Genomic DNA, 10,053 nt, shown 5'->3' with positions numbered 1-10,053 from the left:
TTTAAAATTGTGTATTGCGAGTATGCTAGAAAAGTAATTACCAGAGTGCTTAATACTGTGGTAGACTCCTGTGGAAAGATTTGAAAGAATTTTTCTCATTTATTCTAGACAAATTTACTTCGAGTAAAGCTCTTTTGTAAGTTTAAAACATATATGCCAATGATGCTTGCATGTGCTCCATAGTTTAGTATAGCTGTGTAGTAAATTTTAAAATTGCATTGTTTAATTATGCAAGACGAATTTACTTTGAGAGTGCTCAATGAATTTATAGAGCTTTGTAGTAAGATTTGGAAACATTTTGGCAATTATTTTAGACAAATCTACTTCCAGGGTGCTCAATATATTAGTAGAGCTAAATAAAACATTTGAGAAACAGACATGGCATTTCAACTGCATAAATTTATTTTGACAGTGTTCAATACATTAGTCGAGCTAAATATAGACTTTCAGAAAACATGTATGGCAATTCAGCTACACGAATATACTTTGAGAGTGCTCAATACATTAATAGATGAAGGCATAAAATTCAGAAAACATGAAGAGCTCTGCAGTATGTTTTGAAAACATAAATGTCAATACATAAGGATAGATATACTGTAGTTTTTTAAAAATATATACATATACATATGACAAGAATTTGAAACAAGTTTCCTATTTGGGAGCTCTATGGTAACTTAAAAAAAACATATTTCAAAATTATGTTGGACAAATTCTTTGAGAGTGCTCATTTCTAAGTAGAGCTCTGTAGAAAATTTTTGAGACATGTTCGGCAATTTAAGTTCATATCGGTTAATAAGTAGAGCTATATAGTGAGTTTTGCAAATTTATATGGCACTTATCCTAGACAAGTTAGCTCTTGTAGCTGTGCAATACATAAGTAGAGTTCTGCATTAGTTTTGGGGTATGGTTCTCACTTTATTAGGGCAATAACTTGGACACATTTTACTCTGGACAGATCTATTGAGGACAGCCAAAAGTACCCTGTTTTTTTTTCCACTCTGCTGAATAAGACTTATCCGTCTTCGTTCACTCTTGGGACATTAAAACAAAAAAAAAGTGAAGAATTAAAAAATAAAAAAGAATGCAAACATGTAAATGTCTTTGCAAGTCATTCATTTTCACTTCATAACACAAAAAAATCTGTAAGAAATTGATGCACAAACAATAAAATACAACTTTACTGTCTTGGAACCTGAAATCAGCAGAAACTTCCCCTACTGAAATTCCCGCACACCTCAAGAAAAAAAAAAAATAAATAAAAGAACCCTTCCCAATGCAATACTTTTCAAGCAATTACAGTGTCAGACTTGGTACTGCAATGACTCCGTAAACTAATATATACATATATATTAAAAAAAATGTTTAAGCAAAATTGATTCATGTTAACCTCTCTCCGATTGATTCATGTTAACCCCTCTCCCAACACCACAGGTTAACTAAAAAAAATACTTGATTAAAGCAAGACACAATTACAAATGTGTATGAAAAGAAAAAAAAAAATTAAACAAAATAAAAAGTCAACCAAACAATGGATCATGATTTTCTGGTGTTTGATGGAATGTAAGTAGGCATACAGCCTGGATAATTTTCAAAGGTGAGTGATGATATTCATTATTATTGTCTTTTTGGAGTAGTTCAGATATATCTCATAACTAATTGTTTTATGTATATATTTATGTCTAGATATTATGTGTGCTATTTGCTTGTTCCCTACAGAAAAAAATCTACATAAAATCTAAAAGTGTATTCTGGTGTAAAATTAACCAGTAAAAACAATGCTTGTGTTCCCTGTCTCAGTTTATACCTCTGTATTTATCTAGATCTGTCTATCTCTCTCTTTTTATTCTTTATCCCTATTCCCCCTCTCGCCATCCCCTATGTGTGAACATAAATTTCAACATGTCTAGATTGATAATCTTCACATTTACCGGTACCTAACGCCCGTTTTGAACTTAGTAGTGTCAACTTGAATACACGTTGATATGTCAAGGTAAGAGTAGGCGCAGATCGGGCACTTCCAGACGCCAACCTACACGGTCCAGAGAAAGAAAAAAACTAAGTCTCGATGGGCCTAGCAGATTAGAAAGCATTTTGCAACGTCTACATGTACCCAAGGTGGCAGCAGGCTCGATCGGGCATTCCAGATACTTTCTTACACTGTTTTGAACTTAGAAATTTTCAATTGAATACATGCTGACATGTCTTGGCCTATTAGCTTCTCATCTACCCATACCTACGTCTCCTCTTGTTTGGACTTAGAAATTTTCACCTAAATACACACTGACACGTCATGGCCTATTAGCTTCTCATCTACCGGTACCTACATCCCCTCTTGTTTGAACTTGGAAATTTTCAATTGAATACATGTTCACTTGTCTTTGTCTATAGGATGCTCATCTGTCGATACCTACACCCTCTACTGTTTGGACTTGGAAATTTTCATTTTAATACACGCTGACATGTCTTTGTCTAGTAGCTTCTTATCTGCCAATACCTACATCCCCTCTTGTTTTGACTTAGAAATTTTCATTTGAATACACGTTGAATTGTCTTGGCCTATTAGCTTCTTATCTACCTATACCTACATCCTCTCTTGTTTGGACATAGAAATATTCAATTGAATACACGTTTACTTGTCTTGGCCTATTAGATTCTCATCTACCTATACCTACATTCCCCTTTGTTTGGCCTTAGAGATGTTCATTTGAATACACGTTGACTTGTCTTGGTCTATAGGATTCTCATCTTCCTATACCTACATCCCCTCTTGTTTGGACTAAGAAATTTTCATTTGAATACACGCTGACATGTCTTAGTCTAGTAGCTTCTTATCTACCGGTACCTACATCCCGTCTTGTTTTGACTTAGAAATTTTCAATTGAATACACGTTGACTTGCCTTGGCCTATAAGCTTGTTATCTACCTATAACTACATCCCCTCTTGTTAGGACTTAGAAATATTCAATTGAATACACGCTGATATATCTTGGCCTATTAGCTTCTTATCTACCAATACCTACATCCCGTCTTGTTTTGACTTAGAAATTTTCAATTGAACACACGTTGACTTGTCTTGGTCTATAGGTTTTCATCAGCCTATACGTACATCCTCTATGTTTGGACTTAGAAATATTCAATTGAATACACTTTGACTTGTCTTGGCCTATCAGCTTCTTATCTACCGGTAGCTACATCTGCTCTTATTTGGAGTTAGAAATATTCAATTGAATACACGTTGACTTATCTTGGTCTATTGGCTTCTCATCTACCTATATCTACATCCCTTCTTGTTTTGATTTAGAAAGTTTCATTTAAATACACGTTTACTTGTCTTGACCTATAAGCTTGTTATCTACCTATAACTACATCCCCTCTTGTTAGGACTTAGAAATATTCAATTGAATACACGCTGATATGTCTTGGTCTATCAGCCTCTTATCTACCCTACCTACATCCCCTATTATTTGGACTTAGAAATTTTCAATTGAATACACTTTGACTTGTCTTGGCCTATTAGTTTCTTATCTTCCTATATCTACGTCCTCTATTGTATCGACTTAGAAATTTTCATTTGAATACACGCTTACATGTCTTTGTCCGTAGGATTCTCATCTACCTATACCTACATCCCCTTTTGTTTGGATTGGAAATTTTCATTTCAATACAAGCTGACTTGTCTTGGTCTAGGAGCTTCACATCTCCCGATACCTACATTCCCTGTTGTTTGGACTTAGAAAGTTGTATTTCAATACACGCTGACCTGTGTTTGTCTATTAGCTTCTCATCTACGTATACCTACATCCCCTCTTGTTTTGATTTAGAAATTTTCAAATGAATACACGTTTACTTGTCTTGGTCTATAGGATTTTGATCTTCCTATCCCTACGTACTCTATTGTTTGGACTTAGCGTGTATTCCAATGGAAATTTCTGACATGTCTTTGTCTATAGGATTCTCATCTATCAATACATACATCCCCTTTTGTTTGGATTAGAAAGTTTCATTTGAATACAAGCCGACTTGTCTTGGTCTAGTAGCTTCTCATCTCCCGATACCTACATCCCCTCTTGTTTGGACTTAGAAATTTGTGTTTGAATACACGTTGACTCGTCCTGGTCTATTGGATTCTCATCTACATATACCTACGTTCTCTATAGTTTGGAGTTAGAAATTTTCACTTGAATACACGCTGACAGGTCTTGGTGAAGTAGCTTCTAATCTACTTATACCATCATCCCTTCTTGTGTGGGCTTAGAAATTTTCACTTGAATACACGTTGACATGTCTTGGCCTATTAGCTTCTTATCTACCGGTACCTACATCCTCTATTGTTTGGACTTAGAAATTTGCATTTAAATACACGTTGACTTGTTTAGGTCTATAGGAGTCTCACCTACCTATACCTCCGTCCTATATTGTTTGGACTTAGAAATGTTCATTTGAATACACGTTGACTTATCTTGGTCTATGGGATTCTCATCTACCTATACTTACGTCCCGTCTTGTTTGGAGTTAGAAATTTTCATTTGAATACACGCTGACATGTGTTGACTGTTGGTCTATTAGCTTCTCATCTACCTATACCTACACCCTCTCTTGTTTGGACTTAGAAATTGTCAATTGAATACATGTTGACATGTCTCGGTCTACTAGCTTCTTATTTACCGCTACCTATATACTCTCTTGTTTGAGCATAGAAATTTTAATACACGTTGACATGTCTTGGTCTATAAGCTTCCCATCTACCGGGACCTTCATCCTCTCTTGTTTGGACTAAGAAATTGTCAATCGAATACACGTTGACGTGTCTTGGCCAATAAGCTTCTTATCTACCGGTACCTACATCCCCTCTTGTTTAGATTTAGAAATTTTCAGTTGGATACATGCTGACACGTCATGGCCTATTAGCTTCTTTTCTACCGGTACCAACATCCCCTCTTTTGGAGTTAGAAATTTTCATTTGAATACACGCTGACATGTTTTGGTCTAGTAGCTTCTCATCTACCTATATTTACATACCCTTTTGTTTGGATTAGAAATTTTCATTTGAATACAAGCTGACTCGTCTTTGTCTAGTAGCTTCTCATCTCACGATACCTACATCCCCTCTTGTTTGGACTTAGAAATTTGTGTTTGAATACACGTTGACTTGTGTTGGTCTGTTGGATTCTCATCTACCTATACCTACGTTCTCTATGGTTTGGAGTTAGAAATTTTCAATTGAATACACGCTGACATGTCTTGGTGAAGTAGCTTCTCATCTACTGATACCTACACCCCCTCTTTATTAGAGAGAAATTTTCACTTGAATGCATGCTAACATGTCTGAGCCTATAAGGTTTTTATCTACCTATACCTACATCCCCTCTTGTTCGGACTTAGAAATTTTCAAATGAATACACGTTGACTTGTCTTGGTCTATAGGATTCTCATCTACCTATACCTACGTGCTCTATTGTATGGACTTAGAAATTTTCATTAGAATACACGCTGACATGTCTTTGTCTGTAGGATTCTCATCTACCTATACCTACATCCCCTTTTGTTTGGATTGGAAATTTTCATTTCAATACAAGCTGACTTGTCTAAACATTTTGAATTTTAGATGTAGGTTACTTAAACATAAATCAATATTTTTAATTCGAGTCAAAGTTTTAAAAAATTGACCTCTGCAGTCTCTACCAAATTACTCAGCCAATTCTTGGTCTAAACATTTTAAATTTTACATAGAGTATTCAGACATAGGGCAAGCTTTTTAATAGATACTTATTATATACTTTCTTTAATTCATAGTTTATGTTATAATTTCTATTGTATTCTGTCTTAAGTGATAGGATATTTTATGTTATAATTGCTATTGTATAATCTCTTAAATTTATAGGATAGTTTATGTCATAAGTGCTATTGTATTCTTTTTTAAATTCATAGAATAGTTTGTTATAATTGCTATTGTATTATCTCTTAAATTCATAGGATAGTACATATGTTATAATTGCTATTGCATTCTCCCTTTAATTCATAGGATATTTTATGTTATAATTGCTATTGTATTCTCTCTTAAATTCATAGAATAGTTTATATGTTATAATTGCTACTTTATTCTCCCTTTAATTCATAGGATAGTTTATGTTATAATTTCTGTTGTATGATTTCTTAAATGTATAAGATAGTTTATATGTTATAATTGCAATTCTATTCTTTCTTATATTTATAGTATAATTTACATGTTATAATTTCTATTGTATTCTCTCTTAAATTCATAGGATAGTTTATCTGTTACAATGGCTTTAACTGACAATGTACTTTCAGATAATATTATGTATCTATTTAAAAGGTTTCATAGCCTAAAATTCTTAATATAAAAAGAACAGAATAGAACAAAATTTTCGCTTGTTTAAAGTGTAATGAAATTATACAAATAAGGCTATTACGAATGAAATATCGATTTATCTGATGACAGTTAAAAATATAATGGAGGAATACAAAAAGTATGCTAGTTAGAATCAAATATCGCAGTATAAATATATAAATTATTTTCTCATAACACTCTTAGATGTTCTTTAGCGATTTGATCTTTATTTCTGACTTGAAAATTATAGATGTTAAAAATATTAATAGGAATTAGAGTTCAGGTACGACGCAAAATACACCGGGGTCCATATTCGTTTCCAATGATTAATTCTATAGTACGATGTTTTTTATTAAAAAAAACAAAATAGAACTATATTTGTAAAAATAGTGTGGAAGGAGACATAATATATATATATATATATATTAATAGGACAGTGTGTTTGTTATTTTCTATGTCACTCTTACATCCATTTCTTGTAATAAGACGTTCCGATCCTGTCTCTGCTTTATCGTTATTTTCATGGCAAATGCTCACCAGAGCGTCAATCTATGGTCTCCCCTTGCCAAACTTTCACGAAAAACACTCGTCTTACCAAAACCACTATCAATAATTTCCCACACTCTTTATCTGTGTGTTTGAACCTAAATGGAGATTCCATGAACAAAGCTTCTCTCTTAGAACTGCACGCATGTGGAACGCTCTTCCGATTGCCTGCTTTCCAGCTGACTACAACCTGATTGTCTTCAAGTTCTTGATGAACCATCCCCCCAAGTAATCCAAGTTACAAAATTCCCGCTACACTATTGTTACAATATTTTTTATGCATAAGTGGGTGGTTATTTAAATTGCTGCCCGCCTCAGCAAAATGTGGCACAAATAGAACTATATCCAGAGGTTTTGAGGAGTTTTGATTCAAATGCACTTATGGCGGCAGCCTATATACGCAACAAGTGCTTTAACAAAACACTATCTAAAAATCCATATGAATCTGTCTGTGGTAAAAAAAAATTTAAGCAGAATGCATATATTTGGTTCAGCTTGCTTCGCATATATAGATCAAAAGAGTAAATTGAATATGAAAGCCGACAGAGGTATATTTCTTGAATACGATAAAAACAGTCCAGCCAATTTAATATTTTTTTCCAGAGAAAAATAAAATAAAAAGAACCCGATGTGTAAAATTCACAGACACGTTTAATTTTAAAGACAATACCCCGTCATATGAAGAAGATGAAATTATATTTCCTCAAATTATTAAAACAAATGAAAGCAAAATAATTCACGGATACAAGAGTATCCATAATGATGATGATGATGTGATGATGGTGATGATAAAGTCGAAAGATATCCCAAAAGAAATAGAAGGCGACCCGATTTTTTTGTGGTCGACAATATAAAAGATTATCAAAACGACTATTGCTATTCTATGTAAAATGCGCCAAAAAGCTTTAACGAAGCAATTAATTCAGAACATTGTGATGAATGGAAAATTTCCATGAAAAAAGAAATAGATGCTTTAACCGAAAATGATACCTATACGGTAGTGCCTCTCCCAAAAGATAAACATGTTATTTCTACAAGATGGGTCTTTACAAAAAAGACTACAGCATCAGGCGTAGAACAGTACAAAGCTAGATTTGTTGCTAAAGGGTACTCTCAGATTTACGGTATAGAATATTTTTCTACGTTTTCACCGACCACAAACCTAACGACAATCAGAGTTTTACTGCAGGTCGCATCACAATATGACCTAAACATCCATCAAATGGACGTAAAAAAATGTTTATTTGAATGAGCCAATAGACTGTGAAATTTATATTACCCCTCCAGAGGGATTTATAATGAAAAATAAAAATAGCGTGTGGCAACTTAACAAGTCATTATATGGTCTAAAGCAGAGTTCTCGGTGTTGGAACACAGTATTTCATGATTATATTATTAAACAACAATTTAGACAATGCGCTGCAGACCCCTGTTTATATACCCAACACAAAGACGATAAACTACTGATTTTGGTTTTGTGGGTCGATGATATTTTAATCGCATCAAATTGTGACATAATGTTAACCGATGTTAAGAACAAATTAAGTAAAAGATTCAAAATGACCGATCTCGGCAAAATATCCTGGTTTTGGGGGATAGAATTTACTCAAAGCACAGGACTTGTCACGATGAATCAACCGAGATACATCGACAAAATACTATTAAAATTTGGAATGGGAGATTACAAGAAACGCTCTACACCGGTCGAAAATGATATTAATAAAATATACATACAGAATCTGAAATAATAAATGATAAATTATACCGGGAAATTATAGGTAGTCTTATATATTTAATGACTGTGACCAGACCCGATATATGCTATACAGTAACAAAACTATCACAAAAATTATCACAACCGACAATGAAGGATTTAAACAGAGCTAAACCAGTCCTTCGTTATTTAAAAGGAACTAAAGAACAGAAGTTAGTATTTAGAAAATAAAAAAAAAATCCCCCAATATTAGAAGGATTTTCGGATTCAGATTGGGGAAACGACTAATATCGAAAAAGTATATCTGGATATTGTTTCAGACTCTCAGAAAATGGGCCTATTATTTCATGGAAATCTAAAAAGCAACAGATTGGATCTCTCTCTACGTATGAAGCAGAATTTATCGCGATCACACACACGACCCAGGAAGCACTTTACCCTAAAAATATCCTAAATACTATTTTAGAGCTAGAATTAACTAAAAGCCTCGTAGTAATTAATTGTGATAATCAAGACAGTATAGTCTTAGCACAGAACTCGATAATCAACCAAAGATTTAATTAAGCATATAGATATACAATGCCATTTCGTAAAAACCGAGGTGAAAAAGGAATCCATTATTTTGAATTACATATCATAAAAAATATCGCTGATGTATTCACGAAACCCGCAATTAGAATAAAGTTAAAGCGTTTTTCTTCGAAACTCGTTGGGAGATTCGATTGAATAATTTTTTCCACGGGCCTGTATGTATATAAATTTCTATATATTAAAAAAAAGTAGTCCTGGGTAAAGACGTTAAGCTGCATCCATTTTGTTTGTATTAACACTTTAATCTACTAATGCGTAACTAATACTTTTACTAAAATAAATTTAAAAAAAAAGAAAAAAGTAACTTGTTAAAAACCTCTTCTTTGTAATTTTCCTTTTCGACAAATACTTTTTGCATGCTTATTTTAAGGCAGACATAAATTAAAATTGACTTTTATTTTTTTGGTGCACATCAGTTTTCTTTCTTATTTTTCAAAAATGTCTTATTTTGTGCATTGTTTTAATCAACAAAAAACAAAACAAAAAAAAAACAAAACAAAAAAACTTTCTTTAAACGTATGTTTATTTTCATGCATACTTGTTTATATGTATACATGTATGCGTTTTTTCTTTCTCTTTTTTACAAAACTGCATAATTAAATTTAAGAAATGGCTTCTTTTTTACATACCCACCCCTTTTTAAGGTAAAAATACCTTCCATATATTTTATTTCTCTTTTTTGTACACAGATATATCTGTTTTGACATCTGAACGGCGTCTTTTTACATGCTAAAATTTTAAGATCCAAATGATTTCTAATTTTTGTTATGTATAATTGAATATAAAAATATATATTGATTTTTGAGCAGAACGAACACAAGGGACCTCCCCATTATAAGAATAGGGGGGATGT

The sequence above is a fragment of the Euprymna scolopes genome, unplaced genomic scaffold (genome assembly GCF_053919585.1).
Source record: "Euprymna scolopes isolate OS-2025 unplaced genomic scaffold, ASM5391958v1 sca5, whole genome shotgun sequence".
NCBI classification, from domain to species: Eukaryota; Metazoa; Mollusca; class Cephalopoda; order Sepiida; family Sepiolidae; genus Euprymna; species Euprymna scolopes.
This window is presented reverse-complemented; position numbering follows the sequence as displayed.